Source organism: Heptranchias perlo, chromosome 20, assembly GCF_035084215.1.
Source record: "Heptranchias perlo isolate sHepPer1 chromosome 20, sHepPer1.hap1, whole genome shotgun sequence".
NCBI lineage: Eukaryota > Metazoa > Chordata > Chondrichthyes > Hexanchiformes > Hexanchidae > Heptranchias > Heptranchias perlo.
In genome coordinates, this window is record NC_090344.1 from 48,219,178 (window position 1) to 48,239,707 (window position 20,530).

At 46.2% G+C, this 20,530-nt stretch overlaps 1 protein-coding gene across 2 annotated transcripts in view; it reads left to right on the forward strand.

The window, feature by feature from the left end:
* Positions 1-20,530, forward strand: part of add2 (adducin 2 (beta)) — a 211,345-nt gene that overhangs the window by 34,347 nt on the left and 156,468 nt on the right. For both annotated transcript variants that reach the window (XM_068001269.1, XM_068001268.1), the window contains exon 2: positions 20,399-20,441. The gene's annotated coding sequence lies outside the window, so the exon portion shown is untranslated. The remainder of the gene's footprint in view (positions 1-20,398; positions 20,442-20,530) is intronic.

Below are 20,530 nucleotides of genomic sequence, written 5' to 3' on the forward strand. Positions count from 1 at the left end.
CAAGGTGAGGTAGCCAATTGGATACAAAATTGGATTGACGGCAGAAGACAAAGGGTGGTTGTAGAGGGTTGTTTTTCAAACTGGATGCCTGTGTCCAGCGGTATGCCTCAGGGATCGGTGCTGGGTCCGCTGTTATTTGTTATTTATATTAATGATTTGGATGAGAGTTTAGGAGGCATGGTTAGTAAGTTTGCAGATGACACCAGGATTGGTGGCGTTGTGGACAGTGAAGAAGGATTGCAACGGGATCTTGATAAATTGGGCCAGTGGGCCGATGAATGGCAGATGGAGTTTAATTTTGATAAATGTGAGGTGATGCATTTTGGTAGATTGAATCGGGCCAGGACCTACTCCGTTAATGGTAGGGCGTTGGGGAGAGTTATGGAACAAAGAGATCTAGGAGTACAGGTTCATAGCTCCTTGAAAGTGGAGTCACAGGTGGATAGGGTGGTGAAGAAGGCATTCAGCATGCTTGGTTTCATTGGTCAGAACATTGAATACAGGAGTTGGGATGTCTTGTTGAAGTTGTACAAGACATTAGTAAGGCCACACTTGGAATACTGTGTACAGTTCTGGTCACCCTATTATAGAAAGGATATTATTAAACTAGAAAGAGTGCAGAAAAGATTTACTAGGATGCTACCGGGACTTGATGGTTTGACTTATAGGGAGAGGTTGGATAGACTGAGACTTTTTTCCCTGGAGAGTAGGAGGTTTAGGGGTGATCTTATAGAAGTCTATAAAATAATGAGGGGCATAGATAAGGTAGATAGTCAAAATCTTTTCCCAAAGGTAGGGGAGTCTATAACGAGGGGGCATAGATTTAAGGTGAGAGGGGAGAGATACAAAAGGGTCCAGAGGGGCAATTTTTTCACTCAAAGGGTGGTGAGTGCCTGGAACGAGCTGCCAGAGGCAGTAGTAGAGGCAGGTACAATTTTGTCTTTTAAAAAGCATTTGGACAGTTACATGGGTAAGATGGGTATAGAGGGATATGGGCCAAGTGCAGGCAATTGGGACTAGCTTCGTGGTATAAACTGGGCGACATGGACATGTTGGGCCGAAGGGCCTGTTTCCATGTTGTAAACTTCTATGATTCTCGGATGTTGATGGTGGAGGATTCGGTGATGGTAATGTTGTTGAATGTCAAGGGGAGGTGGTTAGACTCTCTCTTGTTGGAGATGGTCATTGCCTGGCACTTGTCTGGCGCGAATGTTACTTGCCACTTATGAGCCCAAGCCTGGATGTTGTCCAGGTCTTGCTGCATGCGGGCATGGACTGCTTCATTATCTGAGGGGTTGCGAATGGAACTGAATACTGTGCAATCATCAGCGAACATCCCCATTTCTGACCTTATGATGGAGGGTAGGTCATTGATGAAGCAGCTGAAGATGGTTGGGCCTAGGACACTGCCCTGAGGAACTCCTGCAGCAATATCCTGGGGCTCAGATGATTGGCCTCCAACAGTCACTACCATCTTTCTTTGTGCTCGATATGACTCCAGCCACTGGAGAGTTTTCCCCCTGATTCCCATTGACTTCAATTTTACTGGGGCTCCTTGGTGCCACACTCGGTCAAATGCTGCCTTGATGTCAAGGGCAGTCACTCTCACCTCACCTCTGGAATTCAGCTCTTTTGTCCATGTTTGGACCAAGGCTGTAATGAGGTCTGGAGCCGAGTGGTCCTGGCGGAACCCAAACTGAGCATCGGTGAGCAGGTTATTGGTGCGTAAATGCCGCTTGATAGCACTGTCAACGACACCTTCCATCACTTTGCTGATGATTGAGAGTAGACTGATGGGGCGGTAATTGACCGGATTGGATTTGTCCTGCTTTTTGTGGACAGGACATACCTGGGCAATTTTCCACATTGTCGGGTAGATGCCAGTGTTGTAGTTGCACTGGAACAGTTTAGCTAGAGGCGCAGCTAGTTCTGGAGCACAAGTCTTCAGCAGTACAGCCGGGATATTGTCGGGGCCCATCGCAGGAAAACATCTGGCCTCTTCTTGTGCTCTTTTTGTCTCAACTTCCCCACACTCTCAACCATGCCAACAGCACGCTGAAATCAGGAACTCATCAGGTGAACCCATGTCCTGCCTTTAATTGGCCCTGTATTTTAGAGATGCACCATCCATGCTCCAACTTGAGTGTTGATGGGAGGAGTTGCCCACACGCTAAGATTAAAGGGACATTGTTTCCATGAAGTGTTGGGCAAATTTTGTTTTATTTACCCAAAAACATGCAACGCAGCAACATCAAAGTGTCAGCTGTGGCTCAGTGGGTCGCACTCTTGCCTCTGATTCGGAAGGTTGTGGGTTCAAGTCCCACTCCAGAGACTTGAGCACATAATCTAGGCTGACACTCCAGTGCAATACTGAGGGAGAGCTGGACTGTCTTTTGGTTGAGACGTAAAACTGAGGCCCCGTCTGCCCTTTCAGATGGGTGTAAAAGATCCCATGGCACGATTCGAAAAAGAGCATGGGAGTTCTCCCTGGTGTCCTGGCCAACATTTATCCCTCAACCAATACCTAAAACAGATTATCTGGTCATTTATCATATTGCTGTTTGCGGGACCTTGCTGTGCGCAAATTGGCTGCCACGTTTCCTACATTACAACAGTGACTACACTTCAAAAGTACTTCATTGGAACACCCTGAAGTTGTGAAAGGCACTATATTAAATGCAAGTCTACATTTTATTATATTATAAACTGCATCAAAGTACATTATTGGCATTGGGTCAGCTGCTTAAAGCAGCTACTCGCTGAGGAATATAGACCAGGGAAATCCCAGGTTCAGTCCTGTGCTACATGAGTTGATCTCGGCAAGGAAAGGTGGAGGTGGACGCACGGCAATTGACCCCAGGTTCGGGAGTGGAAAATCAGCCAGGGATCTGTCTGGTGATCGCTGTCCAGCATTGGGTTCAGCTGTGGTATCCCCTGAAATTGCCGGCCCCTAAGGAGTGCAAGCCTTTGGGAGAGGAAGAGAGAAAGACGATGAGAAAAGAAAGGGGTAGAAAAATAAGTCTTACCATTACTCTTGTGTATAATGAAGGTGATGCCTCGCCTCCAATTGCTGCTCCCCTCCAAGTCCAGTTTCATGAAGGTAATGCTCTTTAATAACTGGAATGCTTCCAAGTCCCATTAAGCTGACAGTGAAAGGAAATGACTTTATTTCCATTTGCGCAGTGCCTGCAGGCTGGAGTGTTACCAACAGACAAAGCCATGGCACGAGATACAAAAAGCAGCATTGCTGACTCTGCTCTCATAGCCGGTGGACTGGACCTTTTTGACAAATGGGAAAAATCGTCACACAATGAAAGGCTGGGAAATGGTGGAATGCCAAGAGGTTAAAGTGGTGGTAAAAACCCTGCCAGTCACAAACTGCCTGAGAAGTTAGATTCAGGGAAAAGGAAACCATTTAAATGGAAGTGCAAATTGGATGAATGTTGGTGCTGTCGGTTGTTTGGAAGGTCGTGGTCCCAGGAGACTAAATCCTCTTTGTTGAAAGTAATCAGTGTGTTATCAGCGCCCAATGGTGCACGAAACCCGTGGCTTGATGTCAGAGCAGTAGGGTCCATTCCTAGCCAGACCTGGGACGTAAAACCCACATGAACATCAATCCAATCACCCAAGACCAATTGGCCGAAGACAATGCCAGCGACGAAAGAGCAGCAACTGTGGGGGTCTGTTGTAGGACTCAAATGTGTCACATTTTTATTTTGTTTAAAAGCCTACAGTGTATTTAGTCCCTTTTTATTGGGGTAAAATTGCTCTCTGTGTTTGGCACAGTGCAGGCGCCAAGTGTTCATTAAGGTGAAGAAACTTTGTACCTTCACATTAATAGGCCAGTGGCTAACTTTTGCCCCTGCTGCTTAAATTACTCAGAGTAATGTACTGGCCTAGAGAAGCTGAGATAAATGCATGGAGTGGCAAGGAGACAGCAGGGGGACAAACACTGGCTGCTCTATTGAGAAAGTGCTTCGCTTGCTGCTAAGATCTGACCTGGTACCGAGGGTATGTTTTTTTTTATTCGTTCATGGGATGTGGGCGTTGCTGGCAAGGCCGGCATTTATTGCCCATCCCTAATTGCCCTTGAGAAGGTGGTGGTGAGCCGTCTTCTTGAACCGCTGCAGTCCGTGTGGTGAAGGTTCTCCCACAGTGCTGTTAGGAAGGGAGTTCCAGGATTTTGACCCAGCGACGATGAAGGAACGGCGATATATTTCCAAGTCGGGATGGTGTGTGACTTGGAGGGGAACGTGCAGGTGGTGTTGTTCCCATGTGCCTGCTGCTCTTGTCCTTTGCTGGGTCATTTGCTGGCTCTCTCTGCCTTCCGGATGTTTCTGCCTCTCTCTGTTTTTCTTCTCTGTTTTTTTTCCCTGTTTGTTTTTTTGTTGAATGTGTATTCGGGGGTTCTGCAGGTGACACCTCTCTGTCTGAACACGGTGATTGCCTTGGCAACGGGCAGTTGCAGGGGCAGTCTGTAAACACCATGTATTGTTCTATATGTATAAATGCGTAGGCTTCAAGGAGATCCTGAACATTTACCTGAGGAAGGAGGAAGTCTCCGAAAGCTTGTGAATTTAAAATAAAATTGCTGGACTATAACTTGGTGTTGTAAAATTGTTTACACTTGTCCTTCTAGGTGGTAGAGGTCGCGGGTTTGGGAGGTGCTGCCGAAGAAGCCTTGGCGAGTTGCTGCAGTGCATCCTGTGGATGGTACACACTGCAGCCACAGTGCGCCGGTGGTGAAGGGAGTGAATGTTTAGAGTGGTGGATGGGGTTCCAATCAAGCGGGCTGCTTTATCTTGGATGGTGTTGAGCTTCTTGAGTGTTGTTGGAGCTGCACTCATCCAGGCAAGTGGAGAGTATTCCATCACACTCCTGACTTGTGCCTTGTAGATGATGGAAAGGCTTTGGGGAGTCAGGAGGTGAGTCCCTCACCGCAGAATACCCAGTCTCTGACCTGCTCTCAAGCAGGTATCAAGCAGATATCAAGCCCAGTTTATAATGCAACATATGTTCATATGAGATGCAAAATGCTTTGAAATCATTCAAGGGGCTGTAATGAGTAGACTATAGTTTTATAAGGGAGAGGAGTTTAGATGGGCTGAATGGCCCGCCATGTCTGTACTTATTTTGTCATTCGTGAGATGGGGGCAACATTGCAAAGGCAGTATTTATTGCCCAATCCTATTGTGAACCACAGAGTGTGGAAGTACAGTCACATATCGGGCAGGCTGGGTCCTGGTGGCAGGTTCCCTTCCCTGAAGGCCATGAGTGAACCAGTTGGGTTTTAACAACAATCCAGCAGGTTCATGACCGGTTTCCTGGTGCCAGCCCGTAAGTGACCTGATTTATTAAATTCAATTTCACAACATGCCAAGCTAAGATTTGTCTTCCTGACCTCTGGGCCGCTAGTCCAATACCATAACCAATCGGTTACCGTACCTGTGTTATCTTTGTGAAGAGTGCCTCTGCTCAATTCCCTAACCAGATTAACATGGTATTATGAATGATTATGTACAAAGGATCAGCATTTGACGTAGAACTGCCAACATTTTCTGATGTTGAAACTGCTGTTAGCGTAGGATGCTTGAATTTTACTTTTCTGTCCGATTATAGATGCTCAAATTATGCAACCAATAAAAGGATCCCAAGCATCAGATGTATTAATAGGATGTGATGTGTCTAAATTAGACTTTCTGATCTGAGGACAGGGGTTGGCTGTTGCTGATGCTGATGCACGTCAAAGAATGCTTGCATGCTTTGTCACTTTTTCACTACTTAACAGTGCAAAATAAAAGCAAATTCACAAATACCGTGGGTGGGGGGAGTGGTGAAATAGGTCTCGGTTGGTGGTGAGAAACAGTCGATAGCGAATCGGCCGCCCAGTTTACAACGTGCCTCGTTTTTGTCTCCGTTGAAGTCAGTAGAAAAGAAAATTGTGCGCGGTGTAAAATGAGCTGGCCTTTGGCTATCATCCGTTTCAAGCTAATTCCACCCCCGACACCCCCCCACCCACCATGACTGTGCACCTGAGCTTGTCAGACATCCAAGTGCGGCTGCACTACTTTGTTGCTTTTTTTCTACGCATAACAGTCTAAAAATTGACATTCCTGTAATATGAGTTCTTGCTCACTGATTTGAAAAAGATACTGATCTGTTCCATGAGACAGTGAGCATGTATGTCGCTGCGGAAAATCCTTATATAACAGGGAACACGGAGCAAACCCACGAGTAATTATTGTTCGACGAGCCACAACATTTTTGTCTGTAAAAAGCAGACCGGCCGCCATTCGAGGCGTGAGCTACCGCAGCCAATTCTAGCTTTCCCCCATTTTTCCGTGAACCACTCAGCACAGACCTCACTCTCAAGGAGTCATCAAGAAGGGGCCGTCAATTTAAAAATTGTCACGAAGAATGAGGACAGAGGTCGAAAGGAATTTCTTTCCGCAGAGCAGGGGAAGCTTTACCACGGGGGAGGGGTTCGGGCGGGGATCGTTGCATCGTTTAAAGGGGAGAACAGATAAACAGTTGAGGCGGAGGCAGATGCAGGGTTATTTAGAGAGAACGGGCCAGTGGGATTAGTTTTGGATTTCTCCAGCAAAGAGGCAGCGCAGCCACCACAAGCCACATGGTCTCCTATATTGTTGACTCCTGTGGTTCTGTAGTTGTGCGCTGGACACGGGAGAACGGGCCAACTTTTGCGGATTTGAACTCACGAAGTGTACACATAGTAACGTTGGTGCCACAAGTACATACGAATCAGCTGTGCATTCGTTAGAACAGACTCAGTCTTTCAGAGTAAAGTTCTGCCTTTGAGTGGCTGCCATCTGTCATCTGAAATCCCAAGTTAAATCTGAGCCTTCTATTACACGTGAACCTGCAAAAAGAGAGGTGAAGTGGTCCATCAGGCCCACCCATGTTTACCCTATCCATTCGGTGGTACTGCCTACTGTAGCCTCATGCACTGCCATCCCCAGTCACCAGTAATGCTAACTCTGAGGGGGGGTGTGGGGGGAACAGGATAAAAACTGGGAAGTTGCTCCCGACGCTCCTGGACTCCATAGTTACCCATGAAGCAACTACTTTGAGTTCCCGCCATCCCACCCAATTTCCCGAGGGGCACCGGGACGGATAGCATTTTAACCGAGTCACTTGGTTCTCTTGCAAACACGGCCTCTCTCCCAAAGAACGTGTAACAGCCAAGATTTGCTCGTTTCGTGGGACCATATGGTGGAGTCCAAGTTTCCTTCAGCCATCTATCAGCTGGAAGGCCTTGGAACCAACAAAAAATAGCTGAATGCATGATGTGGTACAAATTCAACCGAATCCCAATCTGAGGTCTAGACTTGTCTGTGACATTGGAACAAAATGTTCAGGTCTTGATAAAATGCTGGAACGGAAAATGAGATTAAGTCGAGTGCAGGCTGACATCATAGTCTCCGATTTAGACAAGAACTAAAGGCACCAAGTGCGAGGGGGTTTGGTAAAGTTTCAACCAGTTCAGCTCACACCACAAAACAAGTCAGTGCAGATTAGAGAGGCCTCAAGGGTGGTATGGGAAATGAAAATAACACACCGTTTCAACAGGGAACACACCACTGAGGTCGGGGCAGTGTAGAAGGAGCTTTACTCTGCATCTGAAGTACTGTACTTGACCTGGACAGTGCTTCAACCCTGACACAGGAAGGAAAAGGAGAACAAGTGTTCCATGCTCGAGCACGTACTTACCTTGAAAAATTCAAGCGAATGGGAAAGAGAAAACTCAGAGAAAAGAAGAGCACGAGAATTCTCAGGGACCAGAAAAGGCAACGAGACCTCAGACAAATCCTGACATCTGAAGTAACTCCACCTTCTGATCGTCGTCCTCAATCCCCAGTCTCTCCAGAAACACATCCCATTGTCTCTGGAACCCATTAATATTGTAAACTTAAACGGCCTTCCAAAGGAACTTATTCCACTTATTATCTTCTGGGTATAAAAGTTTCCCTTGATTCCTTCCTTGCCTCTAACATCCTCATTTATAACAGGCCTCCCTTCATCTTTGAGTCAGTTCCACCAATATTGTTATTTCGTTCACCAATATTACTATTCCATTCACCTATACTATTATTCCATTCACCAATATTACTATTCCATTCACCTATACTATTATTCCATTCACCAATATTGTTATTCTGTTCACCAATATTATTATTCTGTTCATCAATTTTATTCGGCCAGCCCTAGTGACTTTATTTTCCAGCAACCTTGCCAGGATGTTATTTTAATCTTTTTTTTCATTCGTTCATGGGATGTGGGTGTTGCTGGCAAGGCCAGCATTTATTGCCCATCCCTAATTGCCCTTGAGAAGGTGGTGGTGAGCCGCCTTCTTGAACCGCTGCAGTCCGTGTGGTGAAGGTTCTCCCACAGTGCTGTTAGGGAGGGAGTTCCAGGATTTTGACCCAGCGACAATGAAGGAACGGCGATATATTTCCAAGTCGGGATGGTGTGTGACTTGGAGGGGAACGTGCAGGTGGTGTTGTTCCCATGTACCTGCTGCCCTTGTCCTTCTTGGAGGTAGAGATCGTGGGTTTGGAAGGTGCTGTCGAAGAAGCCTTGGCGAGTTGCTGCAGTGCATCCTGTGGATGGTACACACTGCAGCCACAGTGCGTCGGTGGTGAAGGGAGTGAATGTTTAAGGTGGTGGATGGGGTGCCAGTCAAGCGGGCTGCTTTGTCCTGGATGGTGTTGAGCTTCTTGAGTGTTGTTGGAGCTGCACTCATCCAGGCAAGTGGAGAGTATTCCATCACACTCCTAACTTGTGCCTTGTAGATGGTGGAAAGACTTTGGGGAGTCAGGAGGTGAGTCACTCGCCTCAGAATACCCAGTCTCTGACCTGCTGCCAGATTACTGTGCAAGTTAACAGCTGGAGCCTAAATTCCAGGCAGAAAACACAAACTTTTGGGTCTCATGAAGCATGCACTGCGAGGGAAAAAAAGAACTTGCAATTACCTAAGATCTTAGTGTGTTTCTCTCACAATACTTTGTACATAATTTACTACTTTGAAGTGCAGTGACTGTTATGTCGGCAAATGCAGCACGAATTTGCAAAATCCACAAGAGATGGACGACCAGCATTTGGTTGAGGAGGAAGCATCATTGCAAGTGTCACAGAATCTTGGACAGGCAGGCAGAGCCTTGGTTTAACTTGCCATCTTGAAAGTTCGCAACTCCGATAATGCAGCACTCCCTCGGTACTGGAATGAAGTGTCGGCCTGGATTATGGACTCAAATCCTGGAATGGGGTTTAAACCCGTTACCTGACTCGGAGGAAACTGCACCAGATGTTTAGCTCTCCCTGAACCTTTCATGCTGAGTTTTCTTGAAATGGAAAGAATTCACATGTTTAGACAGTGATATAACTATCTCAAAACACATCCAGTTCAAGTTTTCCGCAGTTGTAGGGTTACGTGCAAACAAGCTGCAGTCAATCAAAAATCATACGTCGTAATGCTCACACGCTTGTATGGTACATTTCATCTCCATTTGCAGTGCACTGCACAAAGGCTCTCTCTGCTGTATGTTTCACAGGAGACATACCCCATTATTTTGGAGATCTTTGACATTTCGTACAGCTGCTGTACCCAGACAATTTAATACTGGCTCCTTCGTCACCAATGCAGCTCGCCTGGTGATCAAGTGCAGCCTCCTCTACTGCGGTAGGAATCCATCAGACCAGCTTTGCTGCAAACATGAGCAGGAGTTGGCACGCAGACACGTACACACACCCACAATACATAAACAGTTCCAGCCGTCACTGACTAGTAACCCTTTGGCTGGTTGTAAATGAAATACACAAGCATCAAAAACATTATCCCAAGTGACCCCAATTGATTGTAGCATTGATTGACCCAATAAGACCACACTGAATTATGAATGGGCCACACTGTAATAGACAGGAGTGACTTGTTATCTTTCACGTACTTTGTCTGTACAGGATTTGACAGAGAAAATATGAATGACCCTTACATTCAAAGCATGGGGGAACTGACTGGTCGTCTTCAGTGTGTAGGAGAGGCTGCAGCATTTCTCATTTCAGGGATAATACCTGTGAGGTATCTGTGCAGTGGCACAGACTGATGGACAATGCTTAAGCATTCAATGCACACAGTAAAAAGTATGAAACCGTGTTCCCACTAGACTACGTTCTGTAGTGCAGATGGACCAATAGACTCTTGAGAATGCAGTGCATCAGCTAATCTGCTTCAGTGTTGCGTGATGTTCTTAATTCAACACCTCACATTGAGGTTGACCTATTTCTTAGACCTCGGTTAGTCTTTGAAGGGAGACACCCACGGTCAGCACGTATAGTAGACAGGCTGTGAAAGGAGCAAAACAGCAGGAAGGTGGCAGTGGAACCTCTAGCCCGGCCAGGGGGAGTTCGTGTTTTAATGTGAAGTCAAGGATCCTTGCCTCACAAAGTAGGCGAGCGTGCCCTTTATTTTTGTAATGGGAGGCAAACAGAAGCTGAACTGATTTCACCACGTGACTTTCATCATCTGCAATGTTCTGTCTGTTTTACCCACTTGTGCAACAAAGCAGCGTGCGCCCCCTGAACCAAACAACACCTCACCTGGTATGAACTCGGTCCACCTTCAAAGAAGGGGTTGAAGACCCAGAGATCGGCCCAGAGCACAAAGGAGTTTTACTGTGACAAGCCCGAGCGCCCCTCCCGCTCCTAGCAGATAACAGGGCAGTGTGAGTCAACTTCGGGAAATAAAGCTGGCAACCAGACCGCTGAAGAGAGCGACTGACAGCACTGAGTAGATACCTGCAGCAGACCCGAATTCGTAACGCCAGTCTCTCCGTAACGATTGCCCAGTGTCCTTCACACATTTTTTGCACGTGGTTGTACTCAGACTGCAGGTTGATGGTAACATTAAGGCCCTTAGACATGTTGCCAACTGGTGAGCAGCCCATTTTGTTTCCCTCTCAGCCACCACCCGTTGACACAGTGAATACCGGATTACATGGCTCAGTGGGGATAGATCTGATCTTTGTCGATTGTGTAAAACGGGCAGCAGCGAGTCAGCAGCCCACTGACTTCAGTGGAAATAAAAATCAGGAGATGCAAAACTGGCTGCCTCACTAACACCCGCTTTACACTATGGCACAAAGTCAAGATCTACCCAGTGGCTTTCAAATTGTTCGGCGTGAGGGACCCCGTGTATATTGAGGCACTGCTCCAGACCTGTAACCTGACTCCCAAAGGGCAGGATCAGCAGCCCAAAGCAAAACAGTGCTACGCTACCACAGCAAGAGATATTTTGTTGTGTCAAGAGAAAAAGATTAGTGAAGACAAATGTAGGTCCCTTACAGTCATAAATGGGGGAAATTATAATGGGGAACAAAGAAATGGCAGAACAATTAAACACATACTTTGGTTCTGTCTTCACAAAGGAGGAAACAAATAACCTGACAGAAATGTTAGGGAACCAAGGGTCTAGTGAGAGGGAGGAACTGAAGGAAATCAGTATTAGCAAAAAAATTGTGCTAGGGAAATTAATGGGACTAAAGGCTGACAAATCCCCAGGGCCTGATAATCTACATCCCAGAGTACTAAAGGAAGTGGGCCTGGAAATAGTGGATGCATTGGTGATCATCTTCCAAAATTCTATAGACTCCGGAACGCTTCCTACAGATTGGAGGGTGGCAAATGTAACCTCACTATTTAAAAAAGGAGGGAGAGAAAAAACAGGGAATTACAGGCCAGTTCGCCTAACATCAATAGTGGGGAAAATGTTCGAGTCTATTATAAAGGATGTGATAACAGAACACTTGGAAGGCATTTACGGGATTGGACAAAGTCAGCATGGGTTTATGAAAGGGAAATCATGCTTAACAAATCTACTGGAGTTTTTTGAGGATGTAACTCGTAGAATAGATAGGGGAGAACCAGTGGATGTGGTGTACTTGGATTTTCAGAAGGCTTTTGATAAGGTCCCACATAAGAGGTTAGTGTGCAAAATTAAAGCACATGGGATTGGGGGGAATATACTGGCATGGATTGAGAATTGGTTGACAGACAGGAAACAGAGAGTAGGAATAAACTGGTCTTTTTCCAGGTGGCAGGCAGTGACTAGTGGGGTACCGCAGGGATCAGTGCTTGGGCCCCAGCTATTCACAATATATATCAATGATTTGGATGAGGGAATGGAATGTAACATTTCCAAGTTTGCAGACGACACAAAGCTGGGGTGGAATGTGAGCTGTGAGGAGGATGCAAAGAGGCTCCAATGTGATTTAGACAAGTTGGGTGAGTGGGCAAGAACATGGCAGATGCAGTATAACGTGGATAAATGTGAGGTTATCCACTTTGGTTGTAAAAACAGAAAGACAGATTATTATCTGAATGGTGACAGATTGGGAAAAGGGGAGGTGCAACGAGACCTGGGTGTCCTTGTAAACCAGTCGCTGAAAGCGAGCATTCAGGTGCAGCAAGCAGTTAGGAAGGTGAATGGTATGTTGGCGTTCATTGCAAGAGGATTTGAGTACAGGAGCAGGGATGTCTTACTGCAGTTATACAGGGCCTTGGTGAGACCACATCTGGAGTATTGTGTGCAGTTTTGGTCTCCTTATCTGAGGAAGGATGTCCTTGCCATGGAGGGAGTGCAACGAAGGTTTACCAGACTGATTCCTGGGATGGCAGGACTGACGTATGAGGAGAGATTGGGTCGACTTGGCCTATATTCACTAGAGTTTAGAAAAATGAGAGGTGATCTCTTCAAAATATATAAAATTCTAACAGGACTAGACAGAGTAGATGCAGGGAGGATGTTCCCGATGGCTGGGGAGTCCAGAACCAGGGGTCACAGTCTCAGGATACGGGGAATGCCATTTAGAACCGAGATGAGGAGAAATTTCTTCACTCAGAGGGTGGTGAACCTGTGGAATTCTCTACCACAGAAGGCAGTGGAGGCCAAGTCATTCGATGTATTCAAGAAGGAGATGGATATATTTAGAGTCATAGAGTCATCGAGTTATACAGCACGGATAGAGGCCCTTCGGCCCATCGTGTCCGCGCCGGCCATCTAAATGCTAAAGGGATCAAGGGATACGGGGAAAAAGCGGGAACAGGATTCCGAGTTAGACGATCAGCCATGATCATTTTGAATGGCGGAGCAAGCCCGAAGGGCCGAATGGCCTACTCTTGCTCCTATTTTCTATGTTTCTATGTTATTAGAAGATGGAAACATCAATCACCCAATGCTAACTCAACGAATTACAGAAATCTGACGACAGACAGGCAGAAACCTGATGACCTGATTGATGGACCCATCGGGATGCCCTTGTGGACCCTCAACAAATCCAGGTGCCCAGTTTGAAAACCAATGAGGGGAGATTTTCTGGTCACTAAAACCAAAGGCACAAGTAGAATGACGGGGGGGGGCGGTGCATGGGAGGAGGCGGGGGTTGGCAGGGGGAAATCTCGAAGATCTGGTGCAGACCCCTGCAGTCACTTTGGTGCTGAGCGTGAATTTTCAGCAGACCTTTTGGACCTGCCGAGTCCACAAGTCTGGTCTATTCAAAGAGGAGCCTTTGTTTCATTCAATTACTGTAATGGATTTAAATAAAACCTAACTCAATTTTTCCCTCCGCTCAAGAGGCAATTGGACTGGGTGAAGGAGCTCTTTAAGGGTCGCAGTTTTTTTTTTTAGCCCCTTTTATTTATTTTCACGTTTCCAGTAGATTTTTAGCAGTGGGTTTTGTTATCAATTTTTCTTGGCATATTTATGGCTTATTTTTGTTCTTTCTCGGAACATCGTTTAATGGTTATGCAGAACCTAAAACAGCTGAATATTGTCTGCTGATTAACCAGAAAGCTGACAGTAATTGAAGCATTTCCAAGACTGCAGCAGAACAGAAAGAGCTGGGAAAAGGCAGCATGAAAAAGGAACTTGCAATATAGATTTTCACAGGAGCTAACGCCATGACAGGGCTTCTGGATGTCAATCTGCACTCAGCAAGTCAAGTTAAAATTCATGGTGTCTAGTTTTTAAGTACCAGAAATATGAGGGCCAATTTTAACATTGCCGACCTGGCGGAAACCAGGCAAATGAGGATGCCTCGAGCAAGCCTGCGTCCATCACTTGCCCACTCTGTTTTCTGCCTCCACATTTATTTTGCCAGCCACTTCTTCCCCCCCCCCCCGCGCCCCACCCAAGGCACTGCCTTTGGAAAGGACGCAATGCAATTATTGTGAAGCCTGTGAGAATTATTACTGCCTCACGCAGCCACATACCTTTTTAAATGGGTGGACCCTTTTAATTTTTTAGCAGTATGATTTCCAACTCACACTGCCCACCCCCCCCCGCCCCGCAACCCCGGTACCCATGGCAAACTCAAATTGCCACGCTCAATTGAGACTGGGAGGTCACAGTGGCTAATGAATTAGGGCCGACCCCAGAACATCCTGGGAGTTCAGCCCAGTGGGAAATCGGTGAGAATTATGTTGGCCACGCTCAGGTGCTGCCGTTAAAGTGTTGGGGCCAGGGGAGAAAAAAGAATCTCTTGAGGTAATGAGAACATGAAATATTAAAACATGAAAGATTAATGAGCGGCTCTAACACGACTGGGCCAAGCTTGAAGCTGAGAGACTTTTAATGTCCATTGCACTGCAGGAGAAGGTAAGGGCTGAAGCACAGTGAGCAGGCCAAGCTCTCTGCTTTCTTTGTAAACGTGCTGCCTGCAATGTCTGCTGTAAAGATTGGCCGTCAATTATTTTACCTGCTGCTCAATGACCTTTATCTGGAAAAAAAAAGCCGGAAGGATCTTTAAAGGTAATAGAATTCCAATGATTGATTTTACTTGTGGCAGTCAGCAGAGGACTGACATTTTGCCAGTTTTCTGCATCAGAATCAAGGGCCAGAATCTTTACGTAAAATAACAACAAACAACTTGCATTTATATAGCGCCTTCAACATAGTAAAACGTCCCAAGGCGCTTCACAGGAGGCAATTATCAAACAAAATTCGACACCGAGCCACACAAAGAGATGTTAGCACAGGTGACTTGGTCAAAGAGGTGGGTTTTAAAGAGCATCTTGAAGGAGGAGAGGGGGCGGAAAGGTTTAGGGAGGGAATTCCAGAGCTTAGGGCCCAGGCAGATGAGGGCTGTGCAGTAGACGTGGTCTACATGGACTTCAGCAAAGCCTTTGACAAGGTACCACATGGTAGGTTGTTCCATAAGGTTAAATCTCACGGGATCCAAGGTGAGGTAGCCAATTGGATACAAAATTGGATTGACGGCAGAAGACAGAGGGTGGTTGTAGAGGGTTGTTTTTTGGACTGGAGGCCTGTGACCAGCGGTGTGCCTCAGGGATCGGTGCTGGGTCCGCTGTTATTTGTTATTTATATTAATGATTTGGATGAGAATTTAGGAGGCATGGTTGGTAAGTTTGCAGGTGACACCAAGATTGGTGGCATTGTGGACAGTGAAGAAGGTTATCTGGGATTGCAACGGGATCTTGATAAATTGGGCCAGTGGGCCGATGAATGGCAGATGGAGTTTAATTTAGATAAGTGTGAGGTGATGCATTTTGGGAGATCAAATCGGGCCAGGACCTACTCCGTTAATGGTAGGGCGTTGGGGAGAGTTATAGAACAAAGAGATCGAGGAGTACAGGTTCATAGCTCCTTGAAAGTGGAGTCACAGGTGGATAGGGTGGTGAAGAAGGCATTCAGCATGCTTGGTTTCATTGGTCAGAACATTGAATACAGGAGTTGGGATGTCTTGTTGAAGTTGTACAAGACATTAGTGAGGCCACACTTGGAATACTGTGTACAGTTCTAGTCACCTTCTTATAGAAAGGATATTATTAAACTAGAAAGAGTGCAGAAAAGATTTACTAGGATGCTACCGGGACTTGATGGTTTGACTTACAGGGAGAGGTTGGATAGACTGAGACTTTTTTCCCTGGAGAGTAGGAGGTTTAGGGTTGATCTTATAGAAGTCTATAAAATAATGAGGGGCATAGATAAGGTAGATAGTCAAAATCTTTTCCCAAAGGTAGGGGAGTCTATAACGAGGGGGCATAGATTTAAGGTGAGAGGAGAGAGATACAAAAGGGTCCAGAGGGGCAATTTTTTCACTCAAAGGGTGGTGAGTGTCTGGAACGAGCTGCCAGAGGCAGTAGTAGAGGCGGGTACAATTTTGTCTTTTTAAAAGCATTTGGACAGTTACATGGGTAAGATGGGTATAGAGGATTATGGGCCAAGTGCAGGCAATTGGGACTAGCTTAGTGGTATAAACTGGGCGACATGGACATGTTGGGCTGAAGGGCCTGTTTCCATGTTGTAAACTTCTATAATTCTATGATTCTAAGGCACGGCCGCCAGTTCTGGAGCGAAGAAAATTAGGGACATTTTGGAAATCCAGAGGGTTGGAGTTTGTGAAGGATTAATGATTTTTTTCCCCCTTATTTCTGCTCTCTTTTGTCTCCCTTGGCCAAAGCCTAAATCCCAGATGACCAGTGTGCAGGCAGCATATTCTCAGAAATGTGTTGCTGCTGATCTGCAGCTAGATTTCAAATCCCTCCATGGCCTCGCCCCTCCCTATCTCTGTAACCTCCTCCAGCCCGACAACCCTCCGAGATCTCTGTGCTCCTCCAATTATTGCCTCTTGGACATCCTCGATTTTAATCTCTCCACCATTGGCGGCCGTGCCTTCAGCTGCCTGGGCCCTAAGCTCTGGAATTCCCTCCCTAAACCTCTCCGCCTCTCTCTCCTCCTTTAAGATGCTCCTTAAAATCTACCTCTTTTACCTGTCCTAATATCTCCTTATGTGGCTCAGTGTCAAATTTTGTTTGGTATTCGCTCCTGTGAAGCGCCTTGGGACGTTTTACTATGTTAAAGGCGCTATATAAATGCAGGTTGTTGTTGTCGATGCCAGTAAGGGAGTGACTCTTCCTTGATTTGTCTTTTCCTCCCTGTGTCCTTTGACCTTTGTCCAGCACTCAGTCTGTGAGCACGGAGTCATGTACAACCATCGTGCCCACTGTATTGGAGCTTTGTATCAAAATATAGCCTTTTCTCCCAAAAGTAACATATTTGGGGAAAACTTGGCCTTGGAGGGGGTGCTGCGCAGATTCCCCAGAATGATCCCGGAGCTCAAAGGGTTAAATTACGAGGACAGGTTGCATAGACTAGCTTTGTATTCCATCGCGTATCGAAGATTAAGGGGTGATCTAATTAAGATGTTTAAGGATTTGATAGGGTCGATAGAGAGAAACTATTTCCTCTGGTGGGAGAGTCCAGGACAAGGGGGCGTAACCTTAAAATTAGAGCCAGTCCGTTCAGGGATGATGTCAGGAAGCACTTATTCACACAAAGGGGAGTGGAAATCTGGGACTCTCTCCCCCAAAAGCTGTTGAGGCTGGGGGTCAATTGAAAATGTCAAAACTTTTTTAGGTAAGGGTGTTAAGTGACATGGAACAAAGGCAGGTAAACAGAGTTAAGATACAGATCAGCCATGATCTTATTGGATCGCGGAACAGGCTCGAGGCCTACTCTTATGTACCCGTGTGACCTTTTCTTCATTGAAAATAGTTAAGATATTGTTGACTTTGAGAGGGTGCAGATACACGTGTCTGAAATTAACCCGGGTATCAGGAATCTAAATTACGAGGAAAGTCTGAGGAAGTTGGGCTGCCTCTCTTTGCGAAAGAGCAGATTAACTCAAGTTTTCAAGATTATGAAGGGGATTTTCAAAGTTGGCCCAAGTAAATTGATCATTGCAATGAAATGCTCAAATACCAGCCGACACAAATTAAAAATTGTGACAGAGGGAGTCGGAGAACGTCAGGTGGATCTTTTTTTTTAACGTGAAAAGCAGTGGACTTGGGGAATCAGTTAGCAGGGTTGGCCGTTGAAATATAAATAAGTTCAAGGGGACAACTGGACATGTTTCGGGAGGGAAGGAGATGGTGAGAAGGCCGTTGGAGATCAGTTGAATAAGGGAGAGGTTTCTTGGGGGCATAATGACATTCTTCCTGCACCCAAACATTCTTCCGTCGTTCTTTTAAAGAAAAAGAAAGAACTTGCATTTATATAATGCCTTTCCTGACCTCAGGACGTCCCACAGTGCTTCCTCACAGCCAATGAAGCAATTGGGAAGTGCACTCACTGTTGCAGTGTAGGGGATCTAAAAGAAATAGCCGTGCTCGACAATGAAACAATCGTTCCTGTTGACACACAGTGTGCGCATGAAGAACCTGATGATTTAATTTTGACCTGCACCACAAAGGTTTCCAGTGAATCAGCAGACGGAGGCATTAAGGGATGTGTCAGTTGGCAACACCCAGTAAAAAAACCATGTGACCCGTTTTAACAAATGCCACTACCCAATGTGTGCCAGGACAGAGACTTGCACTTCCTTTAAAAGCAGATGCTTATGTTGCTTTGTCTTTGATCCTCAGTGCTCAGTACCAGTAACAATTTGCAACTGAATCCCTTCACAGACAGACTGTTTTTGAAGATAAGTGATGCAGGATCGCATGTCATTTCTGCAGTTACAGCGCCTTTGCAGCCACATAGACTGGGTGGAGCTGAACGTTTCACAGATATTTCTCCAGTGATATGTTTTTGCAATGTTCTGCGATGTGGTCACTGGATTTCACAATGTAATGATTGGTAATTTGTGTCACTGGCATCTGTTTGTCGAATGGGGAATAGAAAGAAAGGGAAGATGCTGACTTAAGAGGACAGCTACAGATTGCAGTAAACGGTAACTAGCACGGGGCATAAATCTCCGGGTGGAAAGTATTATCTCACAAGAGGGAACGGGACATGAGTGGGGAGGATGTTCATCTGCCATTTTTTTTTTGAATTCTGAGCTCAATGGCGTCATTTACTCCTTTGCCAAAATGTAACTTTTGCTGAATAAATGTGATGGTTGCAGCAGTGAGCGAATGTTCGACCCCAGAGAGATGTCCGTGCCGGTGAGTGAAACGATCCTTCATTTTCTTTTCCAAGGGATTGGGTTGAGCCAGCCCAAAATCATTTCATATCGGAGCAATGGAGCTATTAAAGAGGGGCGTTCTTATCTCTTCAGAGTGAGCTGCATCCAAATCCAGGTCCCAGAAGTAAAAAGACAATGGGGATAAAATTGGTGTTTGCCAGTCAACAACAACAACAACTTGCATTTATATCGCGCCTTTAACGTAGTAGAACGTCCCAAGACGCTTCACAGGAGCGATTATCAAACTAAATGTGACACCGAGCCATTTAAGGAGATATTAGGACAGGTGACCAAAAGCTTGGTCAAAGAGGTCGGTTTTAAGGAGCGTCTGAAAGGAGGAGAGAGAGAGGTAGAGAGGCGGAGAGGTTTAGGGAGGGAATTCCAGAGCTTTGGGCCGAGGCAGCTGAAGGCACGGCCGCCAATGGTGGAGTGAAGAAAATCGGGGATGTGCAAGAGGCCAGAATTGGAGGATCGCAGAGATCTCGGAGGGTTACAGGAGGTTACAGAGTTAGGGAGGGGGTGAGGCCATCGAGGGATTTGAAAACAAGGATGAGAATTTTAAAATCGAGGCATTGCCGGACCGGGAGCCAATGTCGGTCAACGAGCACAGGGGGTGATGGGCAAACGGGACTTGGTGCGAGTTAGGATACGGGCAGCAGAGTTCTGAATGAGCTCAAGTTTACGGAGGGTGCAAGGAGGGTGGCCGGCCAGGAGAGCATTGGAATAGTCCAGTCTGGAGGTAGAAAATGCATGCATGAGATGAGCTGAGGGAAGGGACAGAGACGGACGATGTTACAGAGGTGGAAGTAGGCGGTCTTGGTGAAGGGGAGGATATGGGGTCGGAAGCTTAGCTTCGGGTGTACATTTGCTGCGTTGAACTGCTGAGACGGTGATGACGACAGCGTCGCACCCTCTTCTGTCGATAGACACAATAAGACTTGTAGAAACGGAAAGCTGATTGCCCTTTTTAATCCTGCCTCATATTTTGCTCAGTTGCAGGGTGTCATGTATCCCCGTGTAGACATAGCACAACACATTGTTGAATTATGTTACACGTTGCCCAGTTTGACAAGTGATGGTGGATGCTCCGTGCAGCTTGAGTGAGCATTGATGTGTTTTTGCTGGTGGGGGAGAGGAGCAGAGGAGAAAAGATCTGCGGGGGTGAGATAATTCAGGACTGCCTCACTGGGTCCCTCTTGCCTTTGTTCATTTTACGGTGTTACCATATGCCTTCTCAATCACCTGGTGTGATCTTGGAGAGAGTGTTGCTGTTGTTGTTACTTGCCACTGACCGATGACCCTGCCCCCTCAAAGACTCTTCACACTGTACTGAGGTTGGATCCATGTTCGAACATTGGTTTTGTGCACTAATCGTTGTTTATTTCTGTTTTCTTGTTTAGGCAAAAACGATTACACCTCCCTATTGTAGAAAGATCATTCAAGGTAAGAGAATAATTGCTCCTTCTCCAAACTGTAAAAGTGATATCATGAGCACTCACGGTTTACAGTAGCATCTGGCTTCTGCTGGATTT